Genomic DNA, 19,722 nt, shown 5'->3' on the forward strand with positions numbered 1-19,722 from the left:
TCCTAAGTGGGAGAAAGGCCATACCAGCAGTAATACCCAGTGCTGTGTCCTGGAGACATCAACTCTAAGCTGTAGGATAAAGTCTAGCAAGCATTAATCCTCAGCATGTTCTTGCAGCAGGGAAGCCTTTGGCAGGAACAATTTTTGCATCCTGGGAAGCCTGGTGACCACTGCAGTGCTGCCTTAGAGAAGTTAGGAACCGATCCATCAGTGCCCCCCACCATGCAAACCACACTAACTCACAGTGGTTCAAAATGTGGGGGAGTCAGGGTTGATTGTGGCGCCATGTCCCCTTGCACTGGACTGGTTAAAATCAGCTGCAGTCAGCAGGGCCTAATGATTTCAGGCCCAGAACCATGCTAATGCTGTTAATTTGGCTTCTGGTTTTGGCCCTTGGGCGGTGGCTACTTCTTCAGACATCACTGCAGTGTACTTGGTTTGGAGTGTAGAGGTGCCCTAAGTGCAACAGAGCTGGAGATAAACCAATGCTAATATTGCTGCTGGCCAACGCTAATCTATAGTGTTTTGTTTTGTTCTTGATCTCAGCCAATGTTACCTCACCTGTTTCCCACCTGAAATGCATACATTTAGATGCACAGTAACATTCCCTCCTGTCATTCCAATGCGTAAGTGAAGTCTGTGCTCCACAGAAACTGTGGTATGCTGATTGAAATCTTCTGCTAGACCATCTGGCTGCAGTCACTGCATTATTTTGAAGCAGACCACTGTCAACAGGCTGGTAACAGAAAATCCCCTTTGGGACTGAGATTTCAATAAGGAAAAGTGAAATCTTATTTAGAAAAGTCTGATAGTGTATTAACCTACCAGTTTTGGAGGTACCCACCCCAATGTGAATATAAACATGCTCTTAATGAGAGTGCAGGAACTGTCAGGGACCATTTTATAAGTGAAAACAGCTGCTTCTGCAAGCGCTATCATCTGTTAAATTGTAGGATTACTATTTGAGGTGATACAGGAAGGGGAGAGGAGTCCTGTGCTTGTCTAAGAAAGTCATCATTTCAGGTATGATGGGAGTTATTTCTGATAAGGTTGCTTGTAACAGTTCAAACCACATAATATCAGTCTTCCTGGGAGTTAATATACAGCCAGAAAACAGCTCTCTGGGGTTTAAGTGGGAGATACAAACCTAGTGATCATATATGTTTGCCTACGGCTACTCCACTTGTGCCCTCTCATTTTCCCAGAGGCACATCTGGCTGAGACAAATCTGTCATTCTAGATTTTACCCCACCTTAGATCAGTAGATGATGTTCTATCTTCTCGGGAAACATCAGACTTTTTTTTTTCTGCATATTTAACTGAAGCTGACAGTGGCCATTCCCCTGGCTGTATTACACATTACCAGCAGGTGGAATATATCAAAGGCCAGATATGGAAAATGAGATGTATAAGGTGCCCGGGAGTGTACTGTATGCCTCTGATAACAGAGCTTCTCTGAGTATGTGATGTTAATAGGACACTTGTATCTATAGAGTTTGCTCCAAAGACCTGCAGAAACTCCATCACAGGCTTTGCACAGCTGAGAGCAGCTGTCGTGGTTTAACCCGAGCTGCCCACTAAGCCCTGCACAGCTGCCTGCTCACTCCCCCCTGCGGTGGGATGGGGGAGAGAATCGGAAGGGTAAAAGTGAGAAAACTCATGGGTTGAGATAAAGACAGCTTAACAGGTAAAGCAAAACAAGGAATTCATTCACCACTTCCCATCAGCAGGCAGGTGTTCAGCCATCTCCAGGAAAGCAGGGCTCCATCGCACCTAACGCTTACTTGGGGAAGACAAATGCTGTAACTCTGAACATCCCCCCCTTCCTTTTTCTTCCCTCAGCTTTATATGCCGAGCATGACGTCACATGGTCTGGAATATCCCTTGGATCAGTTGGGGTCAGCTGTCCCAGCTGTGTCCCCTCCCAACTCCTTGTGCCCCCCCCAGTCTCCTCGCTGGTGGGGTGGGGTAAGGAGCAGAAAACGCCTTGACTCTGTGAGCACTGCTCAGCAGTAAGTAAAGCATCCCTGTGTTACCAACACTGCTTTCAGCACAAATCCAAAACATAGCCCCATAGTAGCTACTGTGAAGAAAATTAACTCTATCCCAGCCAAAACCAGCACAGCAGCTGAGGAGGCAAGTAAAACAGGTGTGTGTGGGGGGAGCATTTGCTGTATTTGTCTAAGGGACGGCTTGGAGGGAGCATCCTTTGCTCCTAGAAAACCTGGAGATCACAGCTGTGTTCATTGTCAGTGGTGAAGGGATCAATTCAGTCCTTTAATGCCATCCCACAAGTGCAAAGTCGTATATGGCGACAGGTTTGGAGGGATTTGTTTTTTCCTGCCCTAGGTGAGTTGTGGGCCAGCGGCAGGCCATGTTTGGATTGGAATAGCATAGCTGTATGTGTAGGCTTCTGTTTGATGCGACCAGCAGCCTGCATGTCTCATTGGGCACTACTGATGGTGGGTTGATACCATGAGTCTCCTGCTCCTACACCATTGTTTTATATTTTTAAAGTGATCTGGACTGTGTTCTCTGTGCTCCTGAGGTCTGGTTGCAGAAGTAGTCAGAAACAAATTGGAAAGCGCAAATGACTGCAGCTCTGACGTGACATTCTGGAAAAACTGCTGTGACCTCAACAAGGGTCTTCATGGCTCACCACGTGAATTTATCTACTCCTCAAAAAAATAGTGTGAGATTATCTGTCATGCTCAGCTTCCCTAAGAAGCAGGGGGAGGGATTATAACATATATCACTGTCAGCTGTATCATGCCCCTTATAAGGTAAAAGATTTGCATCTTCTTGCTGTTATTATTAGCCTTTATTTTGACATTAGAACTACCATTATTTCCTCCAAAATGTATTTGTACCGACCAGCAGAAACATCTACCATCAGCAGACCTACATATTCAAATACAATTTCCTGTGTTTTGTTCCTTTACTCCAAATGATGCTTCCCTCTAATAGCACTCCCACAGTCTCTTTCAGAAATTATAACTGCTGTAGACTGCATGCCCCAGGAGGTGATCGCTGTAAATTGGCAGCTTTGCCTCTTTGTAAATCTTCTGCCAACTTGCAGAGTTCATGTGGTTCATCCTTTAGGCTAACAGCTTCTTTATATTTAAGCACAAACATACACTTACCCTCATAGTGAGTTTTTCATCTTAACTCAGAAGAGCATTGCAGCCTTCTTGCTATTTCATCATACATTTAAAGGAAAATTGGTGCTCACTTTTATAGTACAGCCACATTAGCTAGTCAGCCACTATGTTTGATCTTCTGGTAACTTTAGTGGGGAAAAGGGGTTCTGGTTTTGGCCTTCTCTGTGACTATGCTGGGGTCTTTAGGAACAACAGTTAATATAACAATAGTTGGTGTGAGTAATATATATACAACCACTGTTAACGTCTGTTAAAGATAGAGAATATGTTGTATTCAGGCTATGCTGTGCCGTAATCACGTGTAACTTGTCTGTGCATCCCCCACACTATACTGTTCATCTGAAAAACCTATACCAACCAAAAGGGGCAAAACTAATACTGTTAAAGGACCATCAATAGATGCTCTAATTAGTCACAGACCTATTGTATTCCTTGCTTTTAATGCAGTTCTTCCATGGCTATTGTCATGTATTGCTCTTGCTTCTTGGAGTCAGTTTTGGCAAGGAAATACTGACCATGCAGTGCCTACATAACGTATATATGGCAAATGTAGTCAGTGCTTGGGAATGTGATATTAAACATTTTGTTTCAGAAAAAGACAGGAATGAGATTTTATAAGTTCTTCTGAAACGTAATGGATTTATGGATCCACTGCAAAATTCAGTAGCATGAATTTATGCTGAAGACATTGACCTGAACACCAGTTTGAATTTCTTTGTTATTTGCTCAGCTGCTCTTTATGCTTTGCCCTTTGCCATAATGTAACAGCTCCCTGGGGCCAAATGCTGTTTTAACTCTTGTTCCCCACCCCAAAGTCACAAGGGCTGCTCAGAGCTTGGAGTAGAACCAAAGCTGGGTGTTTTGAGAGTGATGAAAAATTCACTTGCTTTCCCAAACCCGGAAAGCTCTCTGTCCCCTGTTGCCATGGTAACACCTCCATCCACATTCCTTCATCACTGCTCACTATCACCTTGCTCTACCACTGTCTTGAAGCAGTCATTGTCTTTTCCTATCGCTGTGCTAAAGCAAGGAGAGAAATTATGTAGAATCTGAAGGAACAGCCATAAGCACACAAGGGCAGGTTCATTCTGGGTGTAAAACCACCAAAGTGATTAGCCCTGAGGACAAGCTAGTCAAAGAATGAAGAACAAACTTGATTGGAAGGTGCAGCTCTGGTTCTTATCAAGTAATTCACCGCATAACTTCTATGTTGATGGTCACACAGATCGTTCCCTGGCATAGCTGCTTTCACTCGTGTCCCTGAAACTTGGGATTGTTTAGGAAAGTAATTGCCTGGGATTTCTCTGCATGGGTTACAGTTGGCCACCTGGCCAAGCTAAAGGGCATCTGGTGAAGGGTTTGTCACAGTGAGCAGGCTGGCTCAGGACCATAGAAACTTATTGTGAAGGGAGTCAAGATGAAATGCCTGGACTGCCAGTTCCCAGGGGCTCTATTCCTTGAAGTGATGTGCAATAAATTTGTTGAAATAGGCTTGACGCGTGTCGGTGAAGCTTCAGTTATGTATCTGGTGATCTTTGTAGAGTCTGTAGGTCTTTCTACTAGAAAATGCTTGATGGCAACCAGCCTGGCAAACTCTCCTTGCAAATACTACTTATGTCACCCAAATTAACGTATGTGTGCTAGTTCCCTGAGTGAAATAAGTTTTACAAGGGGTGTATGATCCTCTTCATATAGGTCTGTACCTCTGCTTTTGGTATAGCTGGCTAGAGGTGAAATGTTTTTGGTATGCTCTGAACCAATGTGGCTATGCAATACAAACAAGGAATTGCGGGCCATGTCTTATTTTGATGCAGAGGTTATCTCGTGTAATTACAAAGTCCTGTACAGTTACCTATCTTTAATTAAAAACACTGATAATTATCTATTGCAAAGTGGATAATTACAGTACTTCTAACTAAAACTCACTCATGGGTGTCTTCCAGAATGTGAATGAGGGCTGTTCTCCCACTCCTGAAATGTACATTTTACCTGTCATGGCTTGAGGCTAGTGCTGTCATGGGATGTCCTAATCTCTCAGCTGTACTTGGTCTTCTTCCTGACAACATGGTAACTGATGTACTTGGAAAAATAACCCAGCACAGCCTGGTGTAACATATCCACAGTGCATACTGCACAATTTTAACAGAAACTTCATGATCAGAAAAATGTCAGGGAAATGGTTTTATATCATATTGACAGTTTTCACTTTAGGTTTAGCTGGAATGTTCTCCACTGTCTGGCACTCTTCTGGGGTTCAATAAAACTGCACTAAAACTGTTTCCCCAAAGTAGAGGCTTTATAAATCAAACCTAAGTAATTCCATAGCGGAATCTTAAGGCTCTTCTCAGAAATGGGATGGGGAGACTTGCACTGATAGTTGGTCTTCTGCGTGTCACATGTCTTAGGTGCGTTATAGCTGTGTATTTAGGACTGGATGCAGGAATAGTCAGCAGCAGAGCTTCTCCCCTCTTATAAAACCAGTTCTTTCTTTTTTTCTTCAGTTCTTCATGCTTATATGTATCTCCTCTCATGATCTTTTCTTGGCCTGTCCTACTTACCATTTTTAGGTTTTCGTCCTTTGAGAGTCTCATATTTAGTCAGTGGCTTGCTCTCCCACCAGGCCCATGGTATCTCTTCATTTCACAAATCTCCCTTGTGTTTCTTGCACTGCACCCTTCCCTCTGTATTTTTTGTGACACTAGAAGAACAGGGAAGGGAAGGAGGGATACAACATGGTGAAGATAAGAGATTGTGTCATTTGTTATCTGCTTGAGTATAGTGTATGTAGAAAAGTAGTATCCGCAGAAGGAATAACATGCACAGAACACAAGTCTTTCGTGTTGTCCTCTAAAAGATTTCTGCTGAGAACCCATAAGATTGAAAGGATGGCAGAAATTTTAATCAAATTCATTCTCTTCTCTCTGTAAGTGAATGGATTGCTTTGAGAAATGCCAGATTCTCTTGAACAAGATGTTCATTGTGTCTTGGTCCAAAGCCTTACCCTACTCCTAATGTTATGTTGAGTCTGCTAAATATAGATAATTTTTCTGATATTCAGACATGAAGAGAAGGTAATTAGAGGTGTTTGTGCACAGAAAAAGCTGATTTGTGCAGGGAAAACACAAACTCTGCCTCCCTCTTTTCCATGACAGAGAGTGAGTGTAAAACTGTAACATACCCTTTTTCCCACTTGCCTCCTCAGAGAGATGGGAAAGGAAAAGAAAATAGACTTCTTTAGTCAAAAATATACTCAGAGAATTTGGAAGAGTTGATCCAACACAGCAACTTGAGCAACTTTTAATTGAGTATGTTTAGTAGCTGGTCATGTTCATGGGCAAATGAAAATTAGAATTATTAGAATTAGACAGTATCTGTCAGATTAAATAATGATTTGATCCTCAACATGTATCAGTCAGCTTACTTCCATTAATCGAAGAGCATGTGTCTGACCCTGTTGGTGTTGTCATCAAAGCTGTTCTACAAGGGGAACATTAAAACCAACAGATCAATTAGACGGAAAAGAACTGGCAGCAGGAACCCCTGCTGCTCCTGAAAGCTCCAAAAAGTCTGGAGAAGTTTCCCATACACAGAGAAAACCAACTCTCACATAAACTGAACCTCAACTTTTTGCATCTGCCTGTTTATCTTGGTAAGCTAACCCTGCCCCAGCACCTCCTGATGCTCAATGCTGCTAGGTGAGTATTCTGACTCTGTTAAAGCAAGGAGAGGTTGGCATGCAGTTGCATATACTGGTCTGGGACCATAAGTATCCTGCTCTTCAATAGTATGTGTAGTATTTTCCCAGTAAGCAGCAGTTTGAGATTCTTATGCAGTAGTGCAGCCATATTCATGTAACAGAGGTAGCTCTGAAATGAGTAAACGAATGATCCAATAATGTATAGATAGCTCACAAGTCAGTGGGTGAAGGTACCTAAAGCTACCATGTACATATAAAAATGTCTTTCAGTGTGAGGGAAATCCATGTCAGGTCTATTGACTTGTGATAGGAAGTAGCCTTCTGTTGACTTTCATCAGGTGTAGGCATTGCAGGTATGTGCTGAGGATTAGTGTTGTGGTCAGGGGGCAGAAATGTAAATGCGGCCATGAAAAGCCAGGCAGTTCAAGGTGATTACCATGCTGTGAGCTACGCCATGCTTCACTCTGCCAACCTCAGTTTTCACTTCTGACTTTCTGAGGCAGTGAGGAACTCGGGGAATTCTACTTCATGAAAGGTAGGTTGAGTTCCACTGCAAAAATATCTTTTAAAGAAACTCTCTTTAATTCTTGGAGTTTCCTAGCAATGTTAGCTACATGCAAAATGTTGGTCATAAATAACAAAGCTAATACCACCAGCCTGTAGAGTGCCGATGCATACACTCCTAAGTAAGAAGCATTACTCATTTGAGCTTGATAGAAAGGTACTGCCTCTGCTCAGAGGGTCACTGAAATGATATTTCTTTGATAACACAGACATTAGAAGGAATAGATAGTATTTTGAATGCATGGCATTTCCCTTATACTTCTAGTCATTACTCACCATAGTTCATATTTTACTACATCATGTCACTTTTCATTCGAAATTACTGCTTAAAAAACTGTCTTCATTCCTTTTAGTTAAAAAATGCAGATCTCACAAAATGCAAGACTGTGAGGACACTTTTCCATGCTTTAAGATTCTCTTGGAATTGGTTTAGGGGGGGATTTCCCCACAATTCTGCAGCTGTGGTGGCCAGACAGTGACGTGCATGAGAAACTGTCATAGTGCAAGCTAAGGAAAATACAAACGGTGAACATACAACAGGCTTAATAGTGTTTACATAAACTTGTAAAGGTTTTATTTTTAATCAGTTCAAGCAAGTGTTAATTCAAAGACTTGTTGAGTTACGTCAGTCTCCTTGACAAATGTGTAAATGCATTTGAGCGTGATGTTAAAATGACAGTGGTGGCAATGGGAAGTCCCCAACCTGATATTGAATGCAGATGGTGTTTCAACACTGTCAGTCAATCAGTTAATCGATGGGGAACAAATTCTTACGCTTTGAAAAGTGCAGAGAAATCAAAATCAGCTGTTACTTTGCTGCCAGGGCTTGATTTTTCTCCACCTGCAAAGAGTTAATATTGTACAGCAGTGATCTTTGGTCACCTGTAACTTACTCTACACTTGAGTCAGTACATCACTGTCTCTGAAGATTACCTTTCTGTAAACAGTAGTGCATAGTCCTTCAGAGACAACAGTTTTAGCCCCAGAAGGAAAGGAGAGATTAAAATCTTGAGTGATCTGTATGAATAGAGAGAACTGAAGGAACTAGAGCCAGGATGCTAAATAAGTATTAGAGGAATAATGGTAATGAAGATATGGTAAAGAAGAACTGGACAGATCTTGGAAATCATCCAAAATAGGAACATCTTGGAGGAATAAGCCAGTGGGACATTAAAAAGAGCAAAAATCAAGACCACGCATAATGGCTTGTTTAGTAGGATCAGGAAGCTATCTTGGGATATTACCCTTGCTGTGAATTTGTTTCGCTGGAACCGTGGTTCAATATAGGTGGCTGAACTCTTTTCTGTAAACATCACTAACCCACTTCGTTGTATTTCCTGAGAGATGTTCTTTAAATTGCAGTCTGGTCTCATGATCAACATAGCAATGCTGTGTTTGCAGTTTCTCAATGCGTATTAACATGGTAGTTCTTTTGTAGTGATGTGTTTTCACAAGGAGTTCATTCGACCTATGTTAGAATCAGTTGGCATGTCCCATATAACACATTTTGAACACAGTTTTCAGTCAGTTGTTTCAAATTTGCAGAATTGGGCAAAATATTTTGATTCTCTTGAAAAAGACACTGCTGTGATTTTATGCATTGACATACAGTGATAACTTTGACATAGTAAGGCTTTGGACAGAGGTTGAGATATTTTAATTTTAACTTTCTAGGTTGAGCATTTTTCTTAGTTTCAGAAATTTTCTAATTTTTTTCCCTTGATTTTTTCTTTTTTAAAAAAAAGTCTGATCTGTCAGGCTAATTCCAACAGGCCAAAGTTACTCCATTCTGAATAGCTTGATGTCAGCATTAATTAACTGGAAGTCCTGGTTAATTGCATTTGTTCAAAAATGCACTGGCACTTAGCTGATCTTTCTAGCAGCCCTAGAGCTTGGTGAGCGTGTTACATGCAGGTATGAAGGATCTAGTAGGTCTTGTATTCAACTGTTCTCTTTTGTGAGGATATGTGGATGGGTTTGTGATCCTTAGGGTCACCACAAGCATTGCCCATGAGGTCTTTTCTCTCCCAAATATGATGTTCTTTGGCCCTGTTGGTGCTCCGTGTTCTGTCCCCGAGGTCAGTAAGTCCCCCAAGGAGCCAACACAAAGAATAAGATCTTTCAATTTACCAGCAGGTGGCATTAACGGAGCAGAGAGAGATGTGCTGTGGGCATTGCTAATGAAGAAATTAGCGATATTGGCTTCCTGGGAAGCTTGGCTTATTCTTGTTGCCTTCTTACTTGCCAGCTCATCCCTTTAGACTGCACCTGGGTAGCTTTTCTGACACTTTCAAATCCTGTACAGAGCGATTGCCTTAAGTTTCTGTTGTTTACCAGTGTGATTTTCCTAAGTCATATGGCCTTTTTTCTCATCTCTGACCATATGATTGAAATATGTTGTCGTACTAGTCTTGGATAAATTACTAGGAACAATATTGTAGAAGAATAAACATATTTGGAGAAGTATTTTGTGTGGTCCCAATATAAATGAAAATTTGTTCACTTCAAAACCGCAGTGGCTGTCAGGTAGAAGAGAAGATTTCGGGTTGCAAAATGATACTAATTTCAAAATGAAGGCATTCATTTATCCAAATGGATGTCCTTTTCATGTATCGCAAATTATGGTTCACTTTCACCAATGACTGTTCAATAGAAGGCCATCTTCCTTGTCCTGTATGAAGTCCTCTGGTTGCTGAGGGAGCATATCCTTCACATTTCCACATCAGTGTGATCTCTGAGGAGATTGTCCAATTAATTCTTATGCCAACCAACATCTTAGTACAAGGGGTTCAAGTGGGAAAATACACAGATGAATTTACAGCAAAGATTATCGATCAAGTGCACGCTTAAAAAGTTCCCAGTCTCTTCTTTCAATGAGTCTTAATAAAGGATTATATGGGAAGTTATTAAGGACTAGAACAAATATAGTTTAGACTGGAGACATGTATTTAACGCCAGTGAGAAGGTACTTAGCTCTTATAAAGGCTGTAATTGCCACCCATAAACCGAATAATCCTAGAGGCACCTGGTGCTGTGCAGCCAGTGTAAAACAGTGATACAGATTTTTGCAATGTGCTCAAAGTCTTCCAAGCAAATGTGATTTCTGGGCAAATGCCTTGGTCTGTTGAACTTACTAGACTTTGGCAAATTGCTATTTAAGAAAAGGATCAGGGCATGGTGGAAGAAGGCGGATTTTTTCCTGACTCAGCAAATAGCAATGCTTTGGAGGAAAAGAGAGTGAGGTAGGCAGAGACCCATCATTAGCAGACTAAATAATGGGAAATGGTAGTTAACCAAATTTATGAACCCTTTCATCCATTACTGGTCTTAAAAAACTATTTTTCTGACAGCCATAGGTGATGTGACCTGGGATGTAGAGGCCGGAGGGAATGCTTTCCCATGGTGCTGGTTTAGCTTAGGAGCAGTGTCTGAGTCTTAGCATGTAGTGTGCGTGCTAAGAAATAACCAGCACCTGCTCAAAAATGACAAGGCCAGAGAAGGGAAATTTAGGCAGAATTCCCAAATTATTTCAGTCTATTAAATACATGCTTTGAAAAGCTCAAGCTTCAGCAGTGATGTTTACACATGTACAGTCCTTAGCCTCTGCTGACTAATTATGATTCTACCTATGTTGTACTTGGCAAGCAGACAGCGTTTGTTCAAGGGGGCTCTTGCCAGCTGTGCTGGTGAAAGTGCTTTTCAATAAGATTCCAATTAAATGCTTTATTAATATTTATTATTCACTGGTTGCAGTTGTTGGTAACATACATTTGCCCAGGAGAGCTCGAATGAAATGCAGCAAGGTGTTACTTGCTGGGGAGGGGGAGAAAATGATTCTTTAGTTGTTTGTGTTCACTGCGTGGTGTGTAAGTGCTGATACAGATCCAATGTGAGAATGACAAGGGTCTCCGTTCAGTAAATTCCCCACCCAGGACCTGGTGTAGTGTAGCTGGCAGGCTCTGGTGAAAATGCAGCCACCTGCATGTTTGTTCAGCAGCAAGGTGGGCAGCAGGGCTGGCACGGGTTTAGTTCTGTCAATGTTTTACATAAAGCAAGTATTTCCAAAGGCGATTCTCAGAAACTGGAAACTGAGGGCACTTTGGGCAATGCATGTTCCTCTTGGTCCAGTGCTGTGCTGTGAGAAGCATCAGCCTCCTCTGAGACTAATGAAAAAGATTAATTTGGCTTGGCCTTTCAGTCACAGTAGTTCCCAAATGTAGTGAATGGAGTGTGAAACGTGAGCAGTAAAATACATCTGGAAGCCCTCTGAATTGGACACAGACTTGAGTGAATGACTGTCAGTTTGTGTGGGACTCTTGATGCACAGACGCCAATAGCATGGTCACAAGCCCAGGGGACAGATGGGTTTAAAGCATTTCCCATATCAAAGTTTTAAATGAACGCAACCTCCTTCCCCCTATTGTAGTTGATTATACCAAGCATGTTTTTCAAACATCTCAGTTAAGTAATTTCCATCAGCCAAACTCCACTTGAGTTAACACAATAGTATGTTTTTATTAAAGTGTGAATTGTTCCTTTTCATTAATATTTCTGTATAAAATCATTGTGGACTTGGAGCAAACTCCCTTCTCTTCGCTATCAGGAGTGAGTGTGAGAGAAAGGCAAGAAAGAGTTAAAAGCTTCCTGACGTGAAATTTGACAATCCAAGTCTTTGAATTAAATGCCTGAAATGCTGGATTTGGACACCTCCCTGGGGCCATCCCATCAGTCTTTAAGCATATAGCATATCTTTTTCTCTCTGAAAATCAAACTTCTGACCTGCAAGCCAGACCTTTTGATTTATATCAATTATGCCACTTCCGCACATGAGGGTTTTTTGAACAGTCAATGCATTTGTTGCGCATTTGTATAAATCTCTTTTAATGTATTGTGGTTCTGTTTCTGTTGTTATGCTGATGCCAGCAGAGAGTAATTCCAGGGGAGTTAAGCTAGGATGAAGCTGTTGTAAAGACAAAAAGAATTATTCCATTTCTCTTCAGGATTGATTATTTTTCCTGTGCATCTGAGCGTTTATGAATGATTGTCAATTCTGAACCACGTTTTTCTTCCCCAGGACTTAAGAAAAGAACTTAATGAGATGAATTGCTCTCTGCAAGGTACACAAAGCTTGTATTTTAAGGCAGAATAGGCTGCCATTTAGTAAAAAACAAGTCAGCATTTCTTGGGGATGGTTCAGGTTTACCCCCTTGTTTGTGTTAAACTTTGCTATGCTTCACATTTTGTTTGTGAGTTCTTTTATAAATAAGATTCCTAGCGGGGAGTGTTGCTTCTACTGCTACATACTGATAACCAAACCACCTTGACACTGCAGGTTAAACCAGGTCCACAGTTGGTGCACATTGATATCTTTTTACTTAGTCCTATTGGTCTTAATTGATAGGACTTACTTATATGCATGGGGAGATTTTTTCATATGATTAAAACCCAGTGATATTGGTGCATTCAAAATATTGGTATTCATTTACAGAAACAGATTTGACTAATAAACATTGATTTTTTTTATGCATTTAAATAATTTTTAGAATGTCTGAGCACAGTTATAATGATATACTCTTTAAAATTAAACATTAATTTCATGTTTAGACTTAAATAAAAGTAGTAGTGTTTGATTTAGAAAAGCTTGAGGCAGTGATTCCATTTCAGACTTTTAGGGCTCAATTCTGCTTGTGACAGTTGAGGAGCCACTACAGAGAGTGTTACAAGTTTTGTCTATTAAACTGACACAAGTTGGCATAACAGGGGAAGTGAGTTGGTGGTGGGTTATCTGAATCTGGTTAAAACACTTTTAAATTTTTGTTCCAGGAAAATATTCTGGAACTGACTTGGGTCGGAGGCAAAATGAGACAATGTGCAAGGTCACTTGCCTGGCGTGGAGGGCATGTCGTGCCGTGGTCAAGGGTTGGAGGAACCCAACCCAACCCAGCCAGTAATGAGGCAGACTTTCAACCACAGGAAGATTTGCCTTTCAGGCAGGGTTTTACCAGATGCTTATAAAGTAGATTTGCAACTCTTGTCATGCATCAGGGCATGGCATGTGAGCCTGCACTTGGCCCCTTGTCTTGACACAACGTCTGAGAGTGGCTGGAATAGAAATGAGAACATAATTTGCTGAGATGGCGCATGTTTTCATTAATATGTAATCTTGCACCTTATAATAGGATAGATAGCAGTTTCAGCATTGAGCCTCATATACAGTGGGTAGGCACAGTGAAAATTAATTTTTTTTCATTATCTTGAATGGTAAACCCATCTGCCAGATACAGAGTGGTGCTGAACATTGCTTGCTCCATTTTTTTGTGAGGAAACTAATTAAAAGATTATAGCTTCTGTGTTTAATAGTTGTTCAAAATACATTGGTGGCCATTCTGCTTGCCATTCAAATTTCATCATGTTGCAAGCAGCAAAGGGAAAGCATGCTGACACTTCGCTCTCTTTGGGATTCACTTCAACTCATTCGCTTTCTAATCTGATCTCCCAGGATATCAAATGAGGGCTTCTGTTTGTTAATGAATGCCCAATGTTAAATGAAAGTTAAATGAAACCCAATATCCAGCAGTGATCAGGTTTACTTTGTGCAAGGCCCTGCTGGCAGTGCCCCCGAGAACTCATGTTTGATGTCCAAAGGAGAACCGACTTCTTCAGTTGTGTGTAAGGGAAACAGTTCTGGCTGTTCTGGCTGTTCTCTCTTCAGTGGTTGAATTGACAAGTCATTGTTTCTGTGTGATATTTGTAAATAAACCCTCTTAACAAGGGTGCTGAGAAACACTTACTGTTAACACATCCCACGCTGTCCAGCTGGAGTGGGAGTTTCTACCCACAGCAAACTTAGGTTGATCTCTTTAAAACCAGCACCCTGGTATCTGGGATCCCTGTTTTACTCTTGCCACTAAGTGAGACTTTGATTTGATTTGCACTGTATTGCAATTCTAGCAAAAATTTGCTCTGTCCTAAGAACATGAGAATTAAACTTTACTTGGCATCTTCAAAGAATTTTGCCTTAAATAGTAATAGCTCAGCTGTGGTTCACAATTAGAAGTGAAGGAGCGGGCTGCACCTCTCATACCTACCATCCTGACTTTTAAGCTACAGTTTCCCTACGTAGTTTAAGCTCCTTTTCCCCTTGTAGGTGATGTTGCTGGGACAGAGGAGGGAGCTGCAGCTGGCAGAAACCTGAATGTGCAGAGCCCATCTGATCAGTGGTCTTCACCAATTTCAGATAGTCTAAGTAAACTGCTCAAGAAACTAGGTCCAAGACCTGCAAAACCCAGGCAGACCATATTAGGAATGGTGATCTAGCACTGAACATGCTTCCGCAAGAATCCCCTTCCATTAAGAGGATTTAATTGCAGTCCCAATGAACATTAGCTGCAGCAGAGATTAAACTCTACCCATAAAGTATCGACATAAACTGTTACTTTCTGTGTCTTCTTGTTAACTCCTCGTCAATGAAGGCCAACTGGCGGCCTCATGAGGTGAGTACATTGCATGTTGAGTGCTATTTATTTGCAAGAACTGTGAAGTAGAGAAGTTAATATTTCGTCTTAAATTTCTAAGTGCAGGTATTTAATTATACATTGCAGCCTGGATAGCAAACAAGCCATCTGTCATGAACTGCACATTTTAGCAAATAATTGTAAAATGTAAGAGGTCCAGTACTTTAAAATTGGCTGTCTCTTGTTGACTTGCTTGACAGCTGAGAGGAGATCTCCACTCTTCTTTCAGTGCTGTATTCTTCACTGCAGTGATTAATCCTCCTTCTATTCAAATGGATGTTCCTTCATTTTGTAAGTTTTCACCTTTTTTCCTCTGCTTATATAGGAAAGTAACTTACTAGCATTAACAATTTGGGAACAAAGACTTTGGAAACCTGCTTTTGAAATGAAATATTAACAAATGATCTTCCTTCTATAAATGTGTAAGAAAATGTTTCAAAATTCAGAATTATTTCTGCTTTATCTGGCCCTTGCATGAAGAAATTACTGTTGTCCTGCAGTTTCACCAGCTGCACTTTTGTAACGTGTGGGGTTGTTAGGGGACCTAACAAAACTAAAATATGAATCATGCCTATGACTTTGTGTATTAGGTATGATATTTTTCTTACTGGAATTAAATTATATCTTGATTTCTGTATTTTCTACTGCTTGATAATAATAAAAAAAAAATCATGAACTGCCCCTTGGTGCCCCTTTGGGCATAGCCCCTAGCTTCAATTACTTCATTTGAAGATCACTATAGAAATGCTCTTTGCAATGTTAGTCCCATGCTTCTGGGAGCAGTTAATCTCCCTTGAAAACAATAGAGCTGTCTTAGGATAAATTGGAGAGCAACTGGTTGCAAACCTGTTGCAAATTTTGTTCAGAAAGAATAGTTTTATATCTTGATCTGTTTGGCTTGGCATATATACCTTTCTAATGAGAGCAGTTTTATTGATAATAAAAGCATTATTTAAGCAAAACTGACAATATTTTAAGAACCCATGACAACTGATCCCAGTAAAACTAGGAGTTAAATTGGATTCAGAACAGAGATCATACTGAATGAGCCGTTGATACTGAATTCTTTACTTTTTTTTTTTGATCCAGCTCGGTGTTCACTTGAGATGATTCACTCTTCCAGTGAGTTCCTTCCAGGAAGGATTCCCCACAATCCTCAGAATTTTGCTCTTTCTCTGTACTGTTAAAGTTGTTTCTGTTATTACAGTCTTTTTTTTTGGCTGAGATCCTCTTTGATTCCTCCTGAAGGATCCTTTTAGAAAAGGAAATGCAAGAGCAAAGCTGCTTATTACTGATGTTCACAAAGACAATTACTCTAGTAATTCTTTACTTCCAAAAAAATTTTTGAGATGATATGAAATGCAGATTTTCATCTTTTCAACCAAGGAGTTTGAGGACTTGTTAATGAGGTCAGAAGTAGTGCAGCTGTTGCTAAAATGTGTTTTGTTTTCAAACCTTTACACTGGTTTATGGCAAAGCTTAGATGAGGCTTTGTGTGAAGGCTTAATAAGAACTTGGAAAATGGTGTTTGGTAAGCTGACAGGCATAAGACAGTCTTTCCTAGGCAATCTCGAAAGAAACTACCTTTTAATTTATCTTGTTTGTATGTTTGTGAATGCCCTGAGCTGAGGATGAAGAGTTACTCCAACAGGGGACTTCAAGCACTGTACTGCAAATGGTTTAATGCTACTGTCTTCTGGGAAAATTTGGTAAAAAGAATGGGGAAAAAAAAATGCTTTGTCAGGTAAGGACAGAGAATGTGAACAGATGAGCAAATGCCAATTACTCTACCCCTTTTGCTACACAGAGCATGTTTTTGAATGGTGTTTCCTAAATCGACTTTTTACTTATTCTTTAATGTGAAATAAAGCATGAACAAGAGGTGACAGAGTATACACAGCTGTAACATTGTATGTAAAAGACTGTGTGTAGGACTCAACAGATCTGGTTCAAACACATCACTAAAGAACAGGCAACAGAGGCAGACACCAACCATAGGCTTTGTGTATTGGAAAACAGAATTGTGCAATGACAAGACAGAGCTGGATCCTTCATTGCAGACTTCTGTGTCCCAATATTAGTTTAGTCATCTCTCTCCATCTGTAACCACCTATTTGAGCAGTGAATTTAGGAGCAAATCAAAGCCTCTGGTGGAAATAAATCCAAATACTCAAAACTGTTTCTCTACCCACAGACAGTTAGTTTCCCTACTAGTTGAAAAGAGTGTTAATGATAACTATTGCTACCCTGTAGATCTAATTCACTTCCAGGCAGAATGGGCCCTTGATTCTTATACTGGGTGGACAGTGTCTCCGTGTATATGTCAGTTTTTTTCTGTTGCTTGGAGCTGTCTGTGTGGAGCTTGATCACGTTGTTTACTTACAGTATGTCTTTTTGCAGTAAGGTGTCTGGAATTAAATAACGGGCTGATCTGGGACAGCTAATGCTTATCTGGTCTGATTTACAGTGGAGGAGAAAGGGTTGAGGAATTAGACAATAATCGTAACCAGATTGCCAAGAGAGGGGACAACGTCTGCTCTGAGTTGCGCCCTTTTTTTATGATGAAGAGAAGCCACACTGAATGTAGCAGGGTGAGATGGACAACAGATATTTCAACCACTCCAGCTATAGCTGAAACTAACTTAGCTGGGGCTTCTTTTTTCCAGCTAAAATCCTGACAAAGTTTTGCTTACACATGTTGAGGTCAGGTTCCCTTCTGCCATGCAGTATGTAATACCAGAGTGTTAATGTAGTGACTCTCTGAGAACACGAGCAGTGGAAGAAGAGGTTTTTGTGAGATGGAAACAAGGATGTGGGTGGGCGTATGCTTGCCAGGCAGTGGTATATGACTGCAGCTAGCATGATCATGCCATACTAGCTAAGAGCTGGTAAGAACCACGCAAGCATTAACATGAGCAGTGGCTGAAGCCAATACGTGTGGCTATGCTATAGCCTGTTCAGGTATGCCTAGACAAGGTGTGAACATGCCTTAGATTACACAGCAGGTCAGTCAGTGTCTGGATCAAATGCCTGCCTTCTCTCCTGGTTCTGCTTTTGTCTTGCTTTGTTCTTCTAAGAATTCAGAAAATGCCTCCAAGGTATGCTCCCCAGCATAGGCCACCTCCTGAAAGGAGTTTTAAGGTTAAGTGTTTAACTCTGTACACAAAATGCAGGAAATAACAGCATAATCAGCTGGAGGATTTGAATTCTTTAGACTGACCAAACGCTAGACTTTTATGCTCGGTTTAGAAAGCGAGTGCAGAGGCACAGCAGGTTCCAACACCATCTGAAACCCAAATGTAATGAAGAAATAGATGTATATCCCTAAAAAGAAAAGGTTTTGTATAAAAAACATAGCCGTTATTGTATAATACCAGTCTGGGATTCTGCCAACTACTGACATCAGTGTCTTTTCTGTGTTTAACAATAAACACTTGCAAGATACTTTGAAAAGCAGTCTTTTAAGTGTCCAGCCATGATATTCAAAGCTGTCTAAAGATTTTGATGGAAATTCAAATTCTGAAAAAGTTTTGAAATGCACAATCCAGAAGTACCAGCTGTTGCACAGCTTGAAAGAACAGGAGGAAGATGAGCAGTGACATTAATTTTCTTATACTTCACCTTAAGTCAGGGGTTTACTAGGATTTTCTTCCAAGGAAGTTTAATGGAAGAAGCACTTTCAATTTAGAGCTTTAAAATTCTCTGAGTAGGTCTAGGCACCATACTGTATTTTAAAGATTCTCCTCCCCACCACCCCCCACCACCACCACCCCCAGTATCTTTACTCTCTGGAAGTATAAAAGGATCTTGCATGAATCTTTTAACAAAAATTTGTAGAAGCTCATGTGCCTGACACTGGGAATTGTCTGCCGTTACCTGAGTATATTTAGAAACAGGCAGATGCCTAGTCTCACTTGAGTTAAGCTCAATTACTCCCACTGAGACCAATAATGCTGTGTTACTTTACACTAGTTACTCTTATGCCTGATATGAGTTCAAACCACTGTAAACAAGACACCTCCATTCTCTGATGAATTCACTAAAAGTATACACAGGTTTGCTATTTCCGCTCAGTAAGGTATTCTCTTGTAATAAAAAGTGTGGCAGCCTTGAAGTTATTTTTTTTGTGTTTGCAAGCTTAAGTTTCTTGAGAAAAATTATTCCTCCAGAGGCAATTAATATTCTCAGATGAGTTTTTATTTTTATCGACTCTGCTGATGGCTGGAACAGCAATTTCTCAGAGCCTAAAGATCTGTAAAGCCAGAGAAACAGCTGATCCCTGCACTGGTTACTGAGGATATGTGTCAACACTTCTCATTAATCAGTGCATAAGAGTATGTAAATGTTATTTTTCTCACTTAATCCATAGAAATAAATAGAATCATCTTAAATCCATCTGAAAGACTGCATGTTTTTCTCTTAAATTTGGAGTGGATGATGCAGTGGATGAGTTGTTCATCAGCTTCGCTGGTGGAGCTTACATGATGCCTGGTCACTCCCTCCTCCACGTAATTCGATTCACTCTCTTGTTCCTTCAGCTCTGGCTATAACTGTTCCCCAGCATAGAAACACTCGGTGATTTGGAAAACTGGGCACGTGCTTAAATGTCGAGATATAGATCTAGGTCTCTTAGCTCATCCAACTCCACTTAACTCCAGTTAACCTGAAGTGGCTCCTGATTTAAAAATGTTGTCATGCATCTAATTTTGCATCCACTGAAAGTAAGAGGGTGATTTGTCATTAACTTAAGGAAAAGCTGAACCTGTTCTTAAACAGGTTCATTGAA

This window comes from Haliaeetus albicilla, chromosome 22 (genome assembly GCF_947461875.1).
Source record: "Haliaeetus albicilla chromosome 22, bHalAlb1.1, whole genome shotgun sequence".
Classification (NCBI taxonomy): Eukaryota; Metazoa; Chordata; class Aves; order Accipitriformes; family Accipitridae; genus Haliaeetus; species Haliaeetus albicilla.